General features: G+C 40.2%; 2 non-coding genes across 2 annotated transcripts; both read left to right on the forward strand.

Annotated features, from left to right (window-relative positions):
• The first annotated feature begins 12,484 nt into the window (after positions 1–12,484).
• Positions 12,485–12,556, forward strand: trnad-guc (transfer RNA aspartic acid (anticodon GUC)). The gene has a single exon. It is a non-coding gene; the product is annotated as a tRNA-Asp (tRNA).
• Positions 12,557–15,939: 3,383 nt separating this feature from the next.
• Positions 15,940–16,011, forward strand: trnac-gca (transfer RNA cysteine (anticodon GCA)). Its single transcript has one exon. It is a non-coding gene; the product is annotated as a tRNA-Cys (tRNA).
• The last annotated feature ends 2,599 nt before the right edge of the window (positions 16,012–18,610 follow it).

Below are 18,610 nucleotides of genomic sequence, written 5' to 3' on the forward strand. Positions count from 1 at the left end.
AAACGTTAAAAGAAAAGCTTTATTTTTATTTGCAAAACAACAAAAAACTGATTTCGCTTTCTTTCAGGAGACACACTCGCTTAAGAACGATACAACTTTTTGGAAGGCCCAATGGGGCAATGACATCTGGTTATCTCATTGTTCAGAAAGAGCAGCAGGTACAGCTGTTTTAAATAATTCCTTCAATGGGAAAATCTTGCACAGTGAAGCTGATACTAAAGGTCACTTTCTTATTATAATTATTAATACCAATGATACCATAATTTTCTTAGTTAACATATATGGATACAATTCAAAAAGTGAAAATGATACCCTATTCGGAGTTTTAGAATCTCGTTTCCTATATTGGCTCTCTAAATATCCAAGCGCAAAGATAATAATGGGCGGTGATTTTAACATTGCTCTTAACGGTCTCAAAGATAGGTGGCCTCCGCGCTCTAATCCCTCATTAGCATCTACTCTAATACAGTTCATGCATAAATTTGATTTGATTGACATATGGAGAGAAAAAAATCCTGGAATGTCCTTATATACTTGGAATAATAAAACTAACACTAGTTTGTCAAGAATAGATTTTTGGCTGATTTCCAATGGATTTGACAAAAATGTCATTACTGTCAATATTATTCCAACTCCTCTTACTGACCATAAAGCAATATCAATACAAATCCTTCTAAACCCTCGTACCTGTCGTAGGAATTCTTACTGGAAATTAAACAGCTCTATTCTTAAACATGAAGCTGCTTCTAAGACCATCCGATCTTTAATTGATCATTACTGGCAAAAAGCCTTACTTGAAAATAAGTTTTGCACTAACTGGGAACTTTTAAAATTCGAACTATCAAAATTTTTGAGGACATACAGTAGTTCAGTTGTTAAAGCAAAAAAAGCTGAAGAAGAAAACATTATCTCAGAAATAACGGCTTTGACACAAAAAAACAGAGCTAACTTATCTGAAAGTGAATCTCATCTCTTAATACAGTTACAACTTAAATTAGATGATTTATATAGGATGAAAGCTGAGGGGGCTTTTATTAGAAGTAGAAGGAGGTGGATGGAGGAAGGAGAACAGAATACTGCCTATTTTTTCCGGCTTGAAAAATCTCATGGCAAACTTAATACTATACAAAAACTAAACATTGACGGAAACATCACAGACGATCCCAAAAAGATAGCTAAATACTGCTCTGATTTTTATACCAAACTCTATGATTCTAAATACTGTGAAGACCTCACCAGCCACTTTATGGTATCTCTCACAAACACTAAGTCAATTGATCTCGGCCTGAAAGAGTCCTGTGACCAACCACTAATAATACAAGAAATTATCTCAGCAATAGATCATCTTAAATTAAATAAATCCCCAGGTACAGATGGCATTACTTCCGAATTTTACAAAGCTTTTTCTAAGCAGTTAGCTCCCTTCCTCCTCGCTCTCTTCTCAGAATGTATTCATAATGAATCCCTCCCTCCAACTTTAACTCAAGGCCTTATAACTTTAACACCCAACCCAAAAAAGATTTACTTCTTATTGATAATTGGCGCCCAATATCATTACTAAATAATGACTACAAAATTTTTGCCTCAATATTTGCCAAAAGAATGAAATTTGTTTTAGATTATATAATTGATGAGACTCAATCTGGTTTTATGAGAAATAGACACATTTCCAACAATATAAGATTAGTTCTTGATTTAATTGACTATGCAGATCTATGTCCAGACGAAAGTTTCATCCTTTTCTTAGATTTCTATAACGCTTTCGATACAATTGAACATAACTTTATATTCCATGCACTAGACAAGTTTAATTTTGGCCCACTTTTCAAAAGTGCTGTCCGAACAATGTACAAAAATGGAAACTCATCTATTAAACTGCATGCTGGCACTTCCCCCCGATTTCCTCTTAGACGTGGAGTAAGACAAGGATGTCCAATATCACCCTATCTCTTTCTTCTTTGTACACAGCTTCTCACCGACTCTATTAAGCTCAGCCCATTGAAAGGTATTCTAATAGCAGACAAAGAAATTTTCATAAGTCAGTTGGCCGATGATACTACACTTTTCTTAAAAAATAGATGTCAGATTCCTCTTGCTATTGATGTGGTTAACACATTTTCTCTTGCCTCTGGGCTCTGCTTAAATATTAAAAAATGTGAACTACTTGCCCTCAAGACTTGTAATATTTCTTCAATCTGTAATATACCTGTAAAAGACTGTGTCACATATTTAGGCATATTTATAAATAAAGATATGGAAACTAGATGTGATTTAAACTTTAATCCTGTTATCGACAAAACTCAGAAAAAACTTAATCAGTGGCTGCAAAGGGATTTATCTTTGAGGGGCAGAACTTTATTAACTAAAGCTGAAGGTATATCCCGGCTCACCTATGCTGCCTCATCGCTTGGTGTTAATAAAAACATTCTAAAAAATATCGACAAAATGCTCTTTAACTTCGTATGGAAAAATAAAACTCACTATATTAAGAAATCGGTTGTAATGAACACTCATGACAAAGGAGGCCTAAATTTTTTAGACTTTCAAACATTAAATAATACTTTTAAAATTAATTGGCTGAAGCACTTCATTAAAGACCCCTCCTCAATTTGGAATTTCATACCAAATTTTGTCTTCTCTAAAGTAGGTGGCCTACATTTTCTTTTACTGTGCAATTTGTAAGTAAGTAAGTAAGTTTCTTTCGGCTTGTCCCTTTCGGGGTCGCCACAGCGTGTCATCTCAGATGAACGCATATATGTTTGGCACAATTTTTTACACCGGATGCCCTTCCTGACGCAACCCTTCTCAGGGAGTGGAGGCCCCAGTGGGATACGAACCCACAACCCCTGGTTTATCAAACCAGTGCTCTAACCACTGAGCTACAGGGCCTCTTTTTACTGTGCAATTACAAGATTGAAAAAATCCCATTGAAATTATCAAACTTTCACAAACAGATGCTTCTCTCATGGTCTTTAATATATAAACATAACTTCTCTCCGCACAGATATTACATATGGAATAACAAAGACATAACATACAGAAACAAATCCTTATTTTACCCTGCCTGGTTTTCTCATAATATACTACTGGTTCACCAGCTGTTTGATTCCGATGGCTTGCTGTTTACTTATGAAGAATTTATTTCAAAACACAATGTGTTAATCCCTACTGACGAATTTAAGATAATCATTAATGCAATTCCTGCTGGTGTCTCTTTGCTATTTAGAAGCCCAGCGGACCAAATACCAGCTCCTTTGCATCTTGATCCATCTAAAGCGAAGTAGGCAGGATTTGTTTCTCGAGAACACGTAAAAACAATCGTTCCATACGTACTTTATTTCAAAGGGACATAGTGTCTCTTCCTCACATAACATCTTATTGGAACCAATTATTACATAATCTTGACTGGAAAAGAATCTGGATCTTACCAACTAGATATATGATTAACAACAAAATAAAAGAAGTATCTTTTAAGTTAATTCATCAAATTTATCCTTCCAAAATATTTATTTTACAGCGTTTTAAAAAACAAATTGATACTGATTGCTCTCTGTTCAAACTGCCCTGAAGATAATTTTCACTTATTTTGGTCTTGCCCTGTCTCCAATAATTTCTGGAAAGATGTTTGTATTTTTATTTCTACTTTTATTGACAACAGTTTTACTCTTTGTTTTGAAAATATACTGTTTGGTTTCACGTCTTTTACCTCGTCTAAAAACAGACACTATTATATGATTAATCTTATAATTTTACTAGCTAAATTTCATATTCATAAATGTAGGTGTATAAATAAAAATCCTTGTTTTATTTTCTTTCAAAATGAAACTAGACAGTATATTCATACCATTAAGAATTCTATGAACGCTAAAGCCATTAAAACGGTAAATTTGTGTAGTTTATTTCATGTTTTTTTGTAGAATGTAATCTTCTTTTTGACCCCCCTGGCAAATTGTCTTCTGCGTTGAATTGTATTGTTCTGTTTAATGTTCAATAAAAAAAAAAAAAAAAAAAAAAAAGTATATATTTGCTCGAAGCACACATTCGGAGGGGACCGTAAATGATAACTATATAAAAATATATTTGTTCAGACGAAATGTGAATTTTAATAACTGTAAGGTCATGTTAAAATGAATGCATACAATTTTAATTTGATTGCCTTTGTTTTGTCGCACTTTATTTATAGTTTTTAATGTTTATGTCCGTTGACCTTGAGAGAAAGAAAGGCTGACACCCGCTGGCCAGAGTAAAGTTGCGCAGCGTGTCAGAAGACTGTCCGCGCTCCTCACGTCGACGCCTGCCACTGTCGAGACCAACTGGTCCACGCGTGAACGAGCACAAGTCAAGATAAGGTTAGGTAAGATTCTGTATTGTGTTAAAACGCGTGTGCTGGCCTGTGCTGGCCTTTGCAAGCGTGCAGTCTTTACGCGCAGGGGCACATTTTGCACACGACGTGGCAGCGTGTGCGATTTTTTTCAAATGTCCTCAAGTGTGGAAAGCAGCGTGGAGCCAGCCGGCGTGTTTTTCGGGTATCGCCAGGGGATTCATCCGAGTCTTTTCTTTTTTTTTCATTATTATTTGTCGTTCAATTCCAGGTCTCTGCTACTGGTGTCCGGATGCGGGACGTGGATCAAAGCACTCGAGGCGATGAACCGCAGCGCGACATCGGAATGCGTGGACCCCGCTGTTGTGTTCCCTTTCCCCGTGAACAAGAGGAGCGCCAGTGAGTACATCCACGAGCCATAGGAGCGCCCACAGTGACTCCGGTAAGACTAAAGAGTGCGTGTAAACGAATGTCTTTTGTCTAATGCGAGTGAGGCGCCGAACCCAACAATAACAAAAGCGCACTTTGAGAACCCTGCAATGGCTTCTTATTATGACTGGCCCGCAATCGAATTACACGCGCGTGCTGGTGAAGTGACACAGTCAACTGGCAAATGGCTTTGATGTCAGCAAACGCCTCTCCTTCCGGCAGATGGTGACAAAATAGGGAATTGTTTTGGGTTGTGTGTGCCCATTCGGGGTGAAAAAGTGAAAAAAAAATCAAATGAATTTCTAAAAGCTGAACGTTGTTTTAAAAATGCCACCCAAAAAGGTGGTCGAGTGTCTGCATTGGTTCTTTCTTGATTTTTAGATCAGTTTTGGGTTCTGACCTGAAGTAACCCTGCCTTCTTATAACACTGAATTTAGACTGTGAATTTCAGACAGCAAATTGCACCCAGTTGAAATTCAAAATATTGTTTGAATTTTAAAGGTTGAATTTTTTTCAAATGGCTAATGTGTTTACAAATGTTAAACTCTTGAAAATGTGATCACTTTCAAGTAACTGAATTTTACAACGGCATTTTTTAAATTCAAATTTTTGTGACACATATTTACTTCCATATAGAAGCATCTTCAAATGACAAAAGACCAACAAAGTGGTGGGCCCAGACCTCGGTGTCCCCATTCTGCCTCGCGTGTTTTTGACATAGTTGGCAAAATAAAGATGTTTCTGATTTTTATATTCACATTCAATAAGTAGCCAGGCGCCCCACAAATATAGAGACGCAAATATTTGCCTACAAGCCATTAAAAATTCCCTTTTCTGCTTTTAATGTTCAAGTTTTTGTATGTCACAAATGTGCAGTTCCTAACGTCCATCTTGCTGCATATCGACGGAGAAACCATTGATATTAGCTCGAGATCTTTCCAGAGTCAGAGGAAGACCGAGAAGCCACATAATATAATATATTATAACCCAAAGACGAATTCGTCATTGACAGTTTCCTATTTTCGTGTTAATTTTCGTGTTTCGTGTCATGCAGGATTTCCTGGACTTGATTGTCGAACTCGAGCACGTGGGCAAGGTTTCCCCTACAAGGGTGGACCTTTTGGAAGAATGTTTAATGGACGTCGGCAGGGTAGACCTGGCCAAAAAGCTCAAGGTGTCAGGTGAGTGTGTGCAATACTGATTTAGTACTAGTAAAACCTACTGAACGACACAATTTTTCAAAAATTGCACAATTTCACCACAGTCCTTTTAATCCTTAAAATGCTTGAGACGTTTTACACTCAGCGAGTGAGCCGAAGCCAAGTGCCGAATTCCCGTTTAATCATGGGTTGTTTTCACTGACGTCACATTTTTTGCTGAATTACCCACACACCGCTGCTCGCCACCATTTAACCTCTCTACCTAACTCGTACCCAGTGTGAAAGTCTCCGGAATGCTCTGATTGTGTTTCATGGGCGTCTCGGGACTCAAGTACACAAGAGAGGACTTGCTAACCATCACTTCTGACTTTTTTTTTGTTCGACAACTCTCGCCAGTTCGCTGAAGCATTTTCCAGAGTTGCTCTTCAAAGCCTCGCAAGTCCAGCTGCGTAAGCGGGGACATCGTCCAACGATTCCGACGAAAGACTTTGGACGTTCTGCGGCTCTGTGCTTCACGGAGACTTGGCTTTGTGGACGATTGCCTGACTCCAGTATCATGCTGCCTCGCTTCAACCTCCATCGTGCCGATGTGTCGCCGAGCTAAGCTAACAAGCTTAACCGATACTCTTTTCAGAAGGCCAACATTGTAGTTAAGATCGTTTTTTGTGAGTCACTTGAAAGATTCGAGAATCTGAGTCCCATGAGGGCAGGTAACCTAATAGTCAGTCTGGGCTTGATGTGCTGTCGGTCGTGTATTCAATAAATGCGGTTAGAAACATAATGTTGTCCACCCTGCCTATGTATGAGTAACGGGAGCTCAGGGATGGAAAATGGCCACCGTTCATGGCAACACAACGGGTGACGTCACGTGAAAACAACCCACATATCGAAATGTGGACAGTATTTGAACAAACACAATCTCACATTCACGTACTGTACTAAATCCCAAATTTAAAGGAAACTCGTAATAGTCAACTAGTGAAATGATAACTGGTTTGAATGTTTTTTGTCTTCTTGCCCTGTTGTACTGACTTATCGTGTATTTTCCATCTCATTTCAGTCAACGTGCCAGCAGTACCTAAGGAAGTGGTGCAGCACCCTTGCCAGGTAAGATTCATACTCAAACTCTTTATAGAAATAAGTACATAACAATTTAATGTAGTATTTTGCAGCTGCACTTTTGTGCATTTATTTTAGCCGCAACTGTACCTTGATGTTTTGTCTATAGTTTGCATGTTACCTTAGATGTTCTTCGATTTTATTGCACCTTGTGGAGACGCACTCATCATTTCATTGTATGCTGCGCATACAATGACAATAAGGGCTATTGATTAATTGGGACACCTGACAAACTATTCCGACCAAAGTTCATAGCGTGCAGCTTTTTAAAATGTCTTTTTAAGACGAAAAATTCAAGTGGTCTCGTCCAACATTTGTGATGTACTGTACGATATTAAATCACGGACTAAGACTTTTGACTTTTGTTGCTCTATTTGATTCAACCCGTGTTGAATTTCAACCATGTCTCTGCTTGCATCCCTGCAGGAGAGTCCAGTGAGTCGGTACACATTCGCCAGTGACCCCAGAGGGGAGTGCGTAATCATAGACTGCGTGGGGAATGACGGAGGTGAGTACAATCGGGGAAGACTTCTACAGTGCATACATTGAAAGACGCTGTTTTGTGTACAGTAGAACTTAGGGCTGGGAACTACAGTACCGTATTTTCCGCACTACAAGCCACACTTAAAAGCCGAAGGTGCGCCTTATAATCTGGTGTGCCCTATACATGGATCAATGTTAAGCCTTTAGTGCAGCTCCATCTAATGGATTCATAACGTAACCCCAGCCTCTACTGTAGTCTATTCTATGCGCCTTATCATGCAGTGCGCCTTCTATATGAAAAAAGTTTTTAAATGGGCCATTCGTTGAAGGTGTGCCTGATAGAGTGCGAAAATATGGTACCTAGTGGTGAGCAAGTCAGGCTTTTCTAACATTTGTGCTGAAAAAGATTCCAAGCCTGAAGGCTTTGAAGATGGTGACATCTGGTGGACAAATGTAGCCATAGCAACCTCTTGAGAAACACGATTGCAAGAAAAGTCTTAAAGATCATTCACGTGATTTTTTTTTTTTCCATTCGTACCAAATAATAATTTAATAGTCCTTACAATAAAATATGCAGATGCTCTACCCAATACTAATAAAAACACATTCCTTATTAACCCAAAGAGTAAAACAAATTATATTAAAGGTTAAGTGTGGGCAAGGGTTTTATTGAAAGCTTTGAGCTTTATTGAAAAAAAAATGTAGAAAAACTCCCAAACAAGATGAGAGATCCTTACGACTTTGCAAATGATCATTTGGTGTAAATCTAGAAAAACGAAAAATTCTGTGGTTGTGCGTGTGGTGTTTTTAAGGAAAATGATTTGTCATTTGTGCACTTGTATGGTTGACTTGACTGTAATCGCAGAATGTTGAACCCAATAAAAACTGACAATAGTGAAATATGAAAATCAGAAGTAAAGAATTTGAGTTTCTGGAGCATCTTTTGCTTCAATCCAATGCAGTAGACATTTATCGTGTCCGGCTTGGTAAATTTGGGGAGAATACTCCAGACATACGTGAAGCAAATGGTCACAAATACTTAATATTTATCATTCTTTGCAGAGAATAATTCATTCATGCTTGAGAGTATTGTTTATGTATTCCATCTGCTTGTGTAGTTGTACCGTGTTTCTCCAAATATCAGTTTACACAACTGATATTAGAGTTTTAACACCATGACACTTATGCTATTCTTTAGACACTGTGTGTTATTATTTTGTGATTAAAAGAGATTAAAACAGTTTTGAAAACAATAGATGGATCGATGATTTTCAAAGGTTGGCTGATCCAAATCATTCTGGTGACACTTTTTTCTTTTCCTCAGAAATGATGGCGCACACACTTAAGTCTATATATAAGCATATATTGAGATATTACAAGCATTTTTGTGTTACCAAACAACAGTAGTTGGGAAAAACCCATTAGCCTTGATTTCTGATTCCAAAACTAGTTCATGAATTTCATGTGTAAATATGATGAGACGGTTAAAGATGTTTATGGTTTCACAGCTATAACGGCCCTCTGAGGGAAACCGCAAGTCCAATGTGGCCCACAACAAAAATGAGTTTGAGACCCCTGGCATAAAGGTTTAGAGTACACAACATGGTGCCAAAGCGCTTCTTCCAAATTAAGCCCCTCAACTCACTCGGCACCAAGATACTCTACGATGGAGGCTAAGCACTACTTTTGTCCATCCATCCATTTTCTTAGCCGCTTATCCTCACAAGGGTCGGGGGAGGGGTTGCTGGAGCTTATCCCAGCCGTCAACAGGCAGGAGGCGGGATACACCCTGAACTGGTTGCCAGCCAATTGCAGGGCACATAGAGACAGACAACAGCCGCACTCACAATCACAACTTGGGGCAATTTAGAGTGTCCAATTAACGTTGCATGTTTTGGGGATGTGGGAGGAAACCGGAGTGCCCGGAGGAAACTTACGCAGGCACGGGGAGAACATGCAAACTCCACACAGGCGGGGCCGGGATCAAACGCGGGTCCTCAGAACTGTGAGGTTAAATAAAGTTCACCTGTAAAGGTCACGGGTACGTTCATCCTGAAATTTCAAGCGAAAGCCGAACAACGCAAACTTTCATAACTTCTTTTTTTTTTTTTTTTTCAGTCCTAACCAAGTGTTTCGTATTCTTACAGGAGCCGACATCTGGTCGATCTTCACATGGAAGTGAACGGTGCAATCTTAGAGCACAACAGGAGGCATCCTGAGGATCAGTACCACATTGACTTGAAAAACACTTTGAGAAAAGACCTTTATTTATAGTTGTCTGACGAGTTGCCTGTTTAATAGCTGTCAGTATTTGCACTTCAATCTATCTAACAATGCAAATACATTACTATACTACTGTATTCAGATGAGCTTTTTTACATAGATGTATTTACCACGTGTGTCTACCTTGCACAGTGAAGCTGAAAACATTTGTCGAGTTTCATACTTGTATTGCTACACAGTATACGACAATGATTTGCAGTCGTGCCTCTACTATTGTCTTTGTTAATAAATGAGATTCACAATGTAAAAATACTGCATATGTAGTTATTTGTGATGTTCCTGTACTTACCATGAGCATAATGATGGTTCTTTTTACATCTTGAGCTCAAATTATGAAGATACCCTCCCTTGAGGATAGGGCAGCAGTTGAAGAGGACAATATAATTGAAGTAAAAATGATTTATAGTGTTTGTAATGCAAAAATAATTGCTTTTATTAAAAGTTCAGTGTCATTCCTATAAACATTTTTTAATAGATAATGTAATGAAAACTACATATAACATTCACTTCAATGTCAAAAGAAAAAATAAATATGAGCGGAGAGCGCGTCATCCATGCGCAAAGTTGTGGAAGTGTCTTTTTGACGACATCCCAGTGGTCGCCATATTGGGTGTATCTCCTGTACGTGACGTCACCCGGACATTCGCCATTAAAACACGCGGTGGACCCTACTGTGGGAGATGAACACGCCCCTTCTGACACGGAAGCTCGTTTCGAAGAAGAGAACATCATGCAACCGAGTGAGTGAGTGCAATATTACCCTATTCTTTCGAGCCATATTCAGATGATATGCGATCACAGCCAAACCGCCTCCCTGTCCGATCCACTTCCGCGGCAGAGATGAGGCATCACGGCCCAGAGTCGTGACGAGCCACCCCGGCCGACAAGGCCAAGCCGGGTGAGCCTTGTCAGCACCGAGTGGCTAATCATGGCGCAGAGCCGGGCCGCTTTACAGTGTTGTTCATAGCCGCCGTCCGTGATGAACAACACCGGAGAGCCAGGCTGCTTTACGGTGTTGTTGTCGCACGCGGCTGAGTCCGCCGTTGTCGGCAGCGTTGTTCATAGCCGCTGCCGTCCGTGAGCCGATGCGGTAGCCTTCGCTGGCGAGGCGATGTAACAACCTCTGTCAGCGAGCCCAACGTCGTCCAATGCGCATATCGACACATTTAGCACCCGTCATACGACGCAAATCTTTGTTACATTACGAGAGACGGATTACGGGGTCTGCCCCAAACTATTATCTTTTTTAGTAGCTGTATACACACCTAACTGTCATTTGGAACCCACAAAGCTATCGTCCTTTGCACCCGTGCAATCCATTTTTCCCGATGAACCGGGGCTCTTGCAAACTTATGAAGGTTAAATCCATCCTGCCGAGCGTTCAAGCAATGTACAGCAATGCAACGAGGCGGCATTTTGGCTAACACAAAGGAACAACGAGCTACCTTCCAGCAGGTAAAACTAATAGAAACGCACGAGCCACCTGAGTGAGCTACTGCCTTGTACGTCACTTCCTGCTTCTTCTCGAAAACAAGTCCCTCGAGAGGATTTACATGGCGGGAGTTGTAAAAAGCTGTTCGTGTCAAAATCATGTTTTGTGGTGAAAAACGCATGGGTCCATGTCGGCTGCCGTTTTTTTCATTAATAACATACTAAAAATTCGGCATTTCATGACAGTGCCCCTTGAACAAAGTGGTGTTCAGAAAGCTGAGCTTAAGAAGATGTTTTTTTTCTCCCTTTTTTAATTTCCTGAAAAGTTTTAATTTTGATCGTTAATAATGTAAAAAGATAAAGAAAATGGATGGATAATCTCAATGCGACTTCATAGTTTGGTAGATTGCTTTTCCCACACCAGCTATGCCAGTGCTTTTTCACATTTCATGTTTCACAACCGGAGCAAGACTCATACCTTGAGACTAACGACCCACATGACTTAGTGTACCAGCATGGATTAATACACAAATTCCAAATTCCCCTCAAAGCACTCCCATCCCTAAAATGCCTCACAAGCCTGCATGGACGGGCCATTTTCTCTGTCGCCCACCAAACACTGCTGATCGTGCTCCTTATCTCCGGCAATCAGACCTGATATCAGTTTTCTACCACATCAATTTTTTTTAGCTGTCTGATTACAAAAATTTTGGAATTACACACACAGAACAAATTCAAACAAGGTTTTATTATTTCATGTTGACAAAATATTTGGTTAAACCTTTTCATTTTTCATTCATAGTACTTTCCAAGATCCACAAAAAACACCAGATTGCAAGACTCAAGATACAGTCACCTTTTCACTTGGCGACGAGGTGGTTTTTATTTTCACGGGAACCATCAAGAAATGGACCATTACTGCACTTGTTCCAATGTCTGAAGTCCACAGTACTTCATGAAGCTTCATTTTGCCGTCCCTACTTTCCACCGAGTCCACTCAGGAAACTCGGATTTGATTCCCCGAGTGGATTAAGAATTTGTCAGATTCACCTTTGACTGTTACTCATGGCAGATTTAACAATAAAATTAATTTTTCAAAAATTGGCTTGCTTAAACACAGTTTTGAACCAGGGACTATTCACATGTGAAGCACACACGATCACCACCAAATTGCGGAAACTTCCACTTGACTCATGATTTCCAGATCAGCAACCCCCAGGCCAAGACCATCTGTTTCCGGGAAACAAGTTTAGGAGTCTCCTCGTTAGTATAGTGGACAGTATCTCCGCCTGTCACGCGGAAGACCGGGGTTCGATTCCCCGACGGGGAGTTAATTAATGTTAACTTTTGCTTTTCGTGGCGCTCTTCTTTTTCGGAAGCATGCCAAGCAGCCTTGTATCCAAGCAGGAACCTCCCACGTATCAGGCGAATATCACAACTCCAGTTCTACACAACTGAAACTGTTGCTCACGTCCTGTCAATCAGCACGACCAGCGACTCGCCTCACTTGGTGGAATTACTTCTGTTAACTGGAGTGGCCTGAAAGAGTCAAACATAACATAACAAATCGTGAAACATTTTAACCTTCCAGAAAACACAAAACAAACAACAAAGTCTTTAAAATTACAAAAATATGCTAACAAAACACGAATATGGAAGTTATTTGGCAACCCATTAGAGTATGAACTCAAATTTTGAACATGAATTTTTTTAAACATTGAAATCCAACACGTAAATAACATCTTAAAATTTTCTGTGCAATAAATATTCACCCTAAAAAATGTCTGTCTGAAAAAATACAGCGTAACACATAGAGCTCTCATTTCTGGACAATGTGAAAATAAGTTCCATTCAAGTTCATCTTTTAACAACTTGAATATTTCTCGAGGTAGCCATTCAAGATATATCCATCCATCCATTTTCTGAGCCGCTTATCCTCACAAGGGTCATGGGACTATTGCTGGAGCCAATCCCAGCAATCTTCAGGGAGGAGGCAGGGGACACCCTCAAATGGTTGCCAGCCAATCACAGGGCACATAGAAGCAAACAACCACTCACAAACACGTGCAAAGGCAATTTAGTAATTTTCGGACATGGGAGGAAACGGCAGAATCCAGACAAAACCAACGCAGGCACGGGGAGAACATGATGACTTGACACACCCGGTACTGGGATTTGAACTCCCTCTCCTTGGAACTATCAGGCCAACGCTCGACAAGTGCACCACCGTTCTTCCGTTATTTGGTCCATATTTTCTCAAATATTGTGGTGATTGTTGTAATATTTTCAGAGGTTGAAGTTGTCAAGAGTCCAGAGAAAATTTTGGTGCTGATTGTTGATAGTTTTGGGGTTCATGCATGAGGCCTGCAAAATGTGGCACTCGCCCACCGTGTTTATATGATTTTAATGATGACAGTCAAATAAATAGATTTTTCCCCATGTTAAATAAATGATTTACATCATTTTTGGATACTAGCTGTTGTTCATGTGGTGCAATGATATATGTCAGCAATGTATGATATAATACCAATTTAAACAAACCTGTGTGTGGTAACTCAAGCCAGCTGTTTTTTTTTTTAATTTCTGTTCTTGAAAGTTCTTGAAAAAAAAGTTTTTCAAATATGGACCATGAAGACCCATACTTTGAACACTATGTATTCCGTTCAATGTTCTAGTGATGGAAACATCAAATGTGCAAATAATTGATTGAAATAAGACTGGAATTTGGAGGAGTTGAATGTCAATTGTATTTGTGATCTTTAATAAATGACATTTGTTCAAACAATGAATATGACTCAATTTGCTTGTACAGTATATCAAATCCATTTTCCCCATCAAAAAGAAATGAATGTCTTTCAACCTTTGGGAACCTTCCATTAAAAAAATGCTCCCAACTTCAAGCAAATGTGCCCCGAGTCAAATGACCAAAGTGGAAAAACTGCAAAGCTGAGGGACCGGAGGATCACGAGCAGCTCCAATATCAGACAGTGATGACATGATGTCACACTCTCCTCACTGATGACGACATGATAAAAAGTCCAAACGTGATATAACATGTCACACTGACGTCAACGATGGAAATTTTCTCCGTGAGGGAAAACTTAAAACAAACCAAATGAACTGAGAAGGCTCCCTGAAGAGAAACCTTTTCCCTGCTCATTTGTGGTCAGATTCTCTCCTGCAGATAGTTCTGATAAACACAACAGGGGGTGTGTGGTACACACACACACTCACATACAGAAGAGACTTGTTTCACATATTGTTTTCTCGTATCTGTTTCTGCCTCATCCTGTGTTGTGTCTTGTTTTATATTGTGTTTTTTTAGAAGGCCGGATTGTGAGATTGTTCCTGATCATCTTGTCTCGATCGTGCCATGTATTGACTCTAGATCGTCTTTGAATCAATTTGTATCGTCTTATACCGTCAGGTTTGCTCCTATCATCTTTTATTGCTGGGTAGTCTTGTACTTTACATTGTTTTATTATCTTTATCGTTGTTTGTATTGTTCTAGATTGTATGTTTTGTCAGATGTACGAGGAGCCTGTTCTTACCTCTTTCCGAAGGCCGCACAGCATTCTTCCTTTCTCAGCTTCACAAACATGGTTCTCTGCTCACCTTTGTCTTTCTAATCTTCCTACCCACCACCAGTCATCCACACACTACCATCCTATGCTGTCGAGCTACACTCTCCCCTACCACTACTTTACAGTCAGTAAACCTCCTTCAGATTACATCGTCTGCACAAAAATATAATCCATCTGCGTGCTTCGACCTCGCTCTTGTAGGTCACTATATGTTCCTCCCTCTTCTGGAAATAAGTGTTCACTACAGCCATCTCCATCTTTTTGCAAAGTCCACCACCATCTGTCCCTCAAAGTTCCTTTCCTGGATGCCGTACTTACCCATCACTTTTTCATCGCCCCTGTTTCCTTTACCAATATGTCCATTACAATCTGCACCAATCACAACTCTCTCGCTGTCTGGGATGCTCAGAACTACTTCATCTAGTTCCTTCCAGAATTTCTCTTTCAACTCTACCCCTAATCCATTTCTCTTCCCATATACTCTGTGGTAGAAGAATTTAAACCCTGCTCCCAAACTTCTAGCCTTACTACCTTTCCACCTGCTCTCTAGGATGCACAGAATATCATCCTTTCTCCTAATCATCATGTCAACCAACTCCTGAGCTTTTCCTGTCATAGTCCCAACATTCAAAGTCCCTACACTCAGTTGTAGGCTCTGTGCATTCCTCTTTTTCTTCTGACGCTGGATCCGGTTTCCTCCTCTTCTTTGTCTTCGACCCACAGTAGCTGAATTTCCACCGACGCCCTGCAGGTTAGCAGTGCCGGGGGCGGGCGTTGTTAACCCGGGCCACGACCGATCCGGTATGGGATTCTTTAGATGAACGCTCATATTTGTTTGGCACAGTTTTTACGCCGATGCCCTTCCTGACGCAACCCTCTGCATTTATCCGGGCTTGGGACCGGCCGACAGATTGCACTGGTTTGTGCCCCCATAGGGCTGCATTCAACAGGAGACGTGAGTGTCAGAAGTAAAACATTACTCGCAATCAGGTATTAGACTAAAATGATCTACTGCAGCGGGTAGGCACAAATCCTTTGATCTAACAGTTCTCAATCATACACATTTCACGACTGGGACGAATGATGAATATTGAATTGTCTACAGAACTAAGTGGTAGCAGTAAGACATGGGGGTATAGCTCAGTGGTAGAGCATTTGACTGCAGATCAAGAGGTCTCCAGTTCAACTCTGGATGCCCCCTTCCGGCTGTTTTGTTTCGAGACTGCATGAATTTAGGGTTTTGGTCATCTCATGAGCAAAAAAATCCTCCCCTCAAAGATGGTAGAAAATTCCCCACTCGTGACTTGAATGACAAATACAGGGCAAGCTTTTTTGACACTGATTCACTGGTCGGCCATTTCAGAGACTTGTCTTGGTTGCCAATTATATACCCGACTATTGAGTTTATGTAGTGGTGTGATGCTATTGTGCTATAATAGGAACAGGATGTGGAAGCGCGGTTTTATTTTGAAAGGCAGCACTTTCATTTATTCTTTTTTGTTCTTTTCAACATCATTGTGTGTTAAAAATGTTCATTGTAGGGGAAAATGCCATTGAATTGTTGGAAGATCTGAGAAACACAGAAAATAGGCTGTGTGTTTATTTTGAAGCCACATTTATCATGTGGTAGGAAGAAATACTTCCTCTTGTTTGTGAGATTCCTGGTGGAAGGCACACTTTTTGTTCTCCTCCACTCATTTTCATTGTTTTGTTGTAGAATGTGAATATTAGTTAGTTTAAAACATTTGCAAAGCAGGTTTAGTCACAGAGGCAGAGTGTTTAATGTGTTTCATGAATTTCAAACAGAAACTCGCTAACTGGAGAAGTGGAGACGTTGTCGAGGTCAGTGTGCATCATTAGTAGGTGGCCATATGCTTTGTGCAGTGTGAATGAGTGTCAGCAGAAGCCGCGTGGTGACCGTGTTCTTGATGTTGCAGAGTTTTGAGAGTAATTGTGAAGAGAAATCTATGAACATCCGTGAATGTGTCTCCTTTATTATACAGCTATGCGAGTTTATGAACGTTTTTTCATATTGTTTTCATCTGCTGCAATGTAAATCAGATGTTATTTGTTTTTGTGATATATTTCCTCTTGTTTGATGGACTCCTGAGTGTCAGAGTTTGAGAGTAATTGTGAAGTGAAATCTGTTAACATCTCTGAATCTGTCTCTTTTATAATACAGAGTAGATTAAACCAGGTTGAGACCAGCCAATGTGTGTGTCTTCTCATTCATCATCCAAAAAAAAAATATACAACGCAGAAACAATAGACAGGCACGGGGAGAACATAAAAACTCTCCACAGGTAGGGCTGGGAATGAAACTTGGACCTCAGAACCGTACCATGATTCTAAAATTGGTGTCAACAATGAAGGTTTGTGGCTCGTTGGTCTAGGGGTATGATTCTTGCTTACGGTCCGAGACGTCTTGGCTTCAACTCCTGGATGACACCCTCTAAAAGGTTGTCATGTGGTATACCCTGTGCCAAAAACATCTCTCCTTTGGCTTGTTGGTCTTGTGCAATAATTCTCAATTGTTTCCTGTTACAAGCTCCCCAGAAAAAAAAAAAATAATAATTTAGAGCCCCCCCCCAGAGTAAACACCTATGTAACATTTTATATAAAACATAATCTAATGTAATCCTATTAAAACATTCAGGAAACTGCAAAAGAAAGAACGGTTGCTCGATTTACGAAAAATAATACATTCATTGTTTGGGATTCATTTTCACTAGGGTGGTGCTAAAACACGACATGTGACACGAGAGCCACGGGTTCCAATCCTGGTCGAGTGGAATGATTAAAAAAAAAAATGTCAATAGGTACATCTTGTGTCTTGTTAGTCGAGGCAGGACCATGCTTCTTGCTTCGGGTGCAAGAGGTCCCAGGTTCAAAGACCTCGGTATCTTCAACACTATGAATGTAAAATTGAAATTGAAAAATATAGATTTCTGTTACAGGATGGTGTGTAAAGTACCACAAACCAGAAAAGTCAGACATTTGGATTCACACAAGTATAAAATGGATTCCCTCAGGAAAATAAAATTTGCCACAACTGACAGAGGGCAAACATGCAGTGGGGGGCAGGTGCGATAACACAATTAAATAAAAACCAGATGAGACTGAAAGTCACTGATGGTGTCGTGGTACGCACACCTGACATTGGTGTGGCCAGTGTCGGTTTGATTCCTGCTCAGTGATGGTGTCAATTATGTCCCCTGTGACTGACTGGCAACCAGGTCATAGTGTCTTTTGTGTGGTGTGAGTTGGGATGGGCTCCAGCACTCCTGTGACCGTTGTGGGGATAAGTGGCTTAGAAAGTGGATGGATCATTCATACACATAATTGGGAGAGCAAAACCGAAACTCCTTTTATTTTCACACATCCACACTTTTTCACCCCATTAAGAGTGAGAGCATACACAAATCCTGACTAGACCGACTATGAAGAATAAACCCACAATGCATTGCACAGTTAACATGCCAGCCGTGTGCCCTTTTCCCGGGCAACGGAATCCGATATTCTCCCCGGGGGACCAGCGGTTCAGAACCACAATCAAAAAAGAGTTGGCATGACCTCCGTGTGGGTTTTCTCCGGCCACTCTGGTTTGCTTCCACGGCATCAAAAAATCAATGGTAGATTGATTGAAGAGTCATCATCCTCATCCTCATCCTCATCCTCGACCCTTCTTCCCTTTTTAAGTCGTCATTGATTTATGAATAAAAGAAACACTTCAACAGGAATGAAAGGAGTGTGTAAATGAAGTGTGCAGTGGTGTACATGAATGGCTTTAATGCTGAAAC

Source organism: Syngnathoides biaculeatus, chromosome 20 (assembly GCF_019802595.1).
Source record: "Syngnathoides biaculeatus isolate LvHL_M chromosome 20, ASM1980259v1, whole genome shotgun sequence".
NCBI lineage: Eukaryota > Metazoa > Chordata > Actinopteri > Syngnathiformes > Syngnathidae > Syngnathoides > Syngnathoides biaculeatus.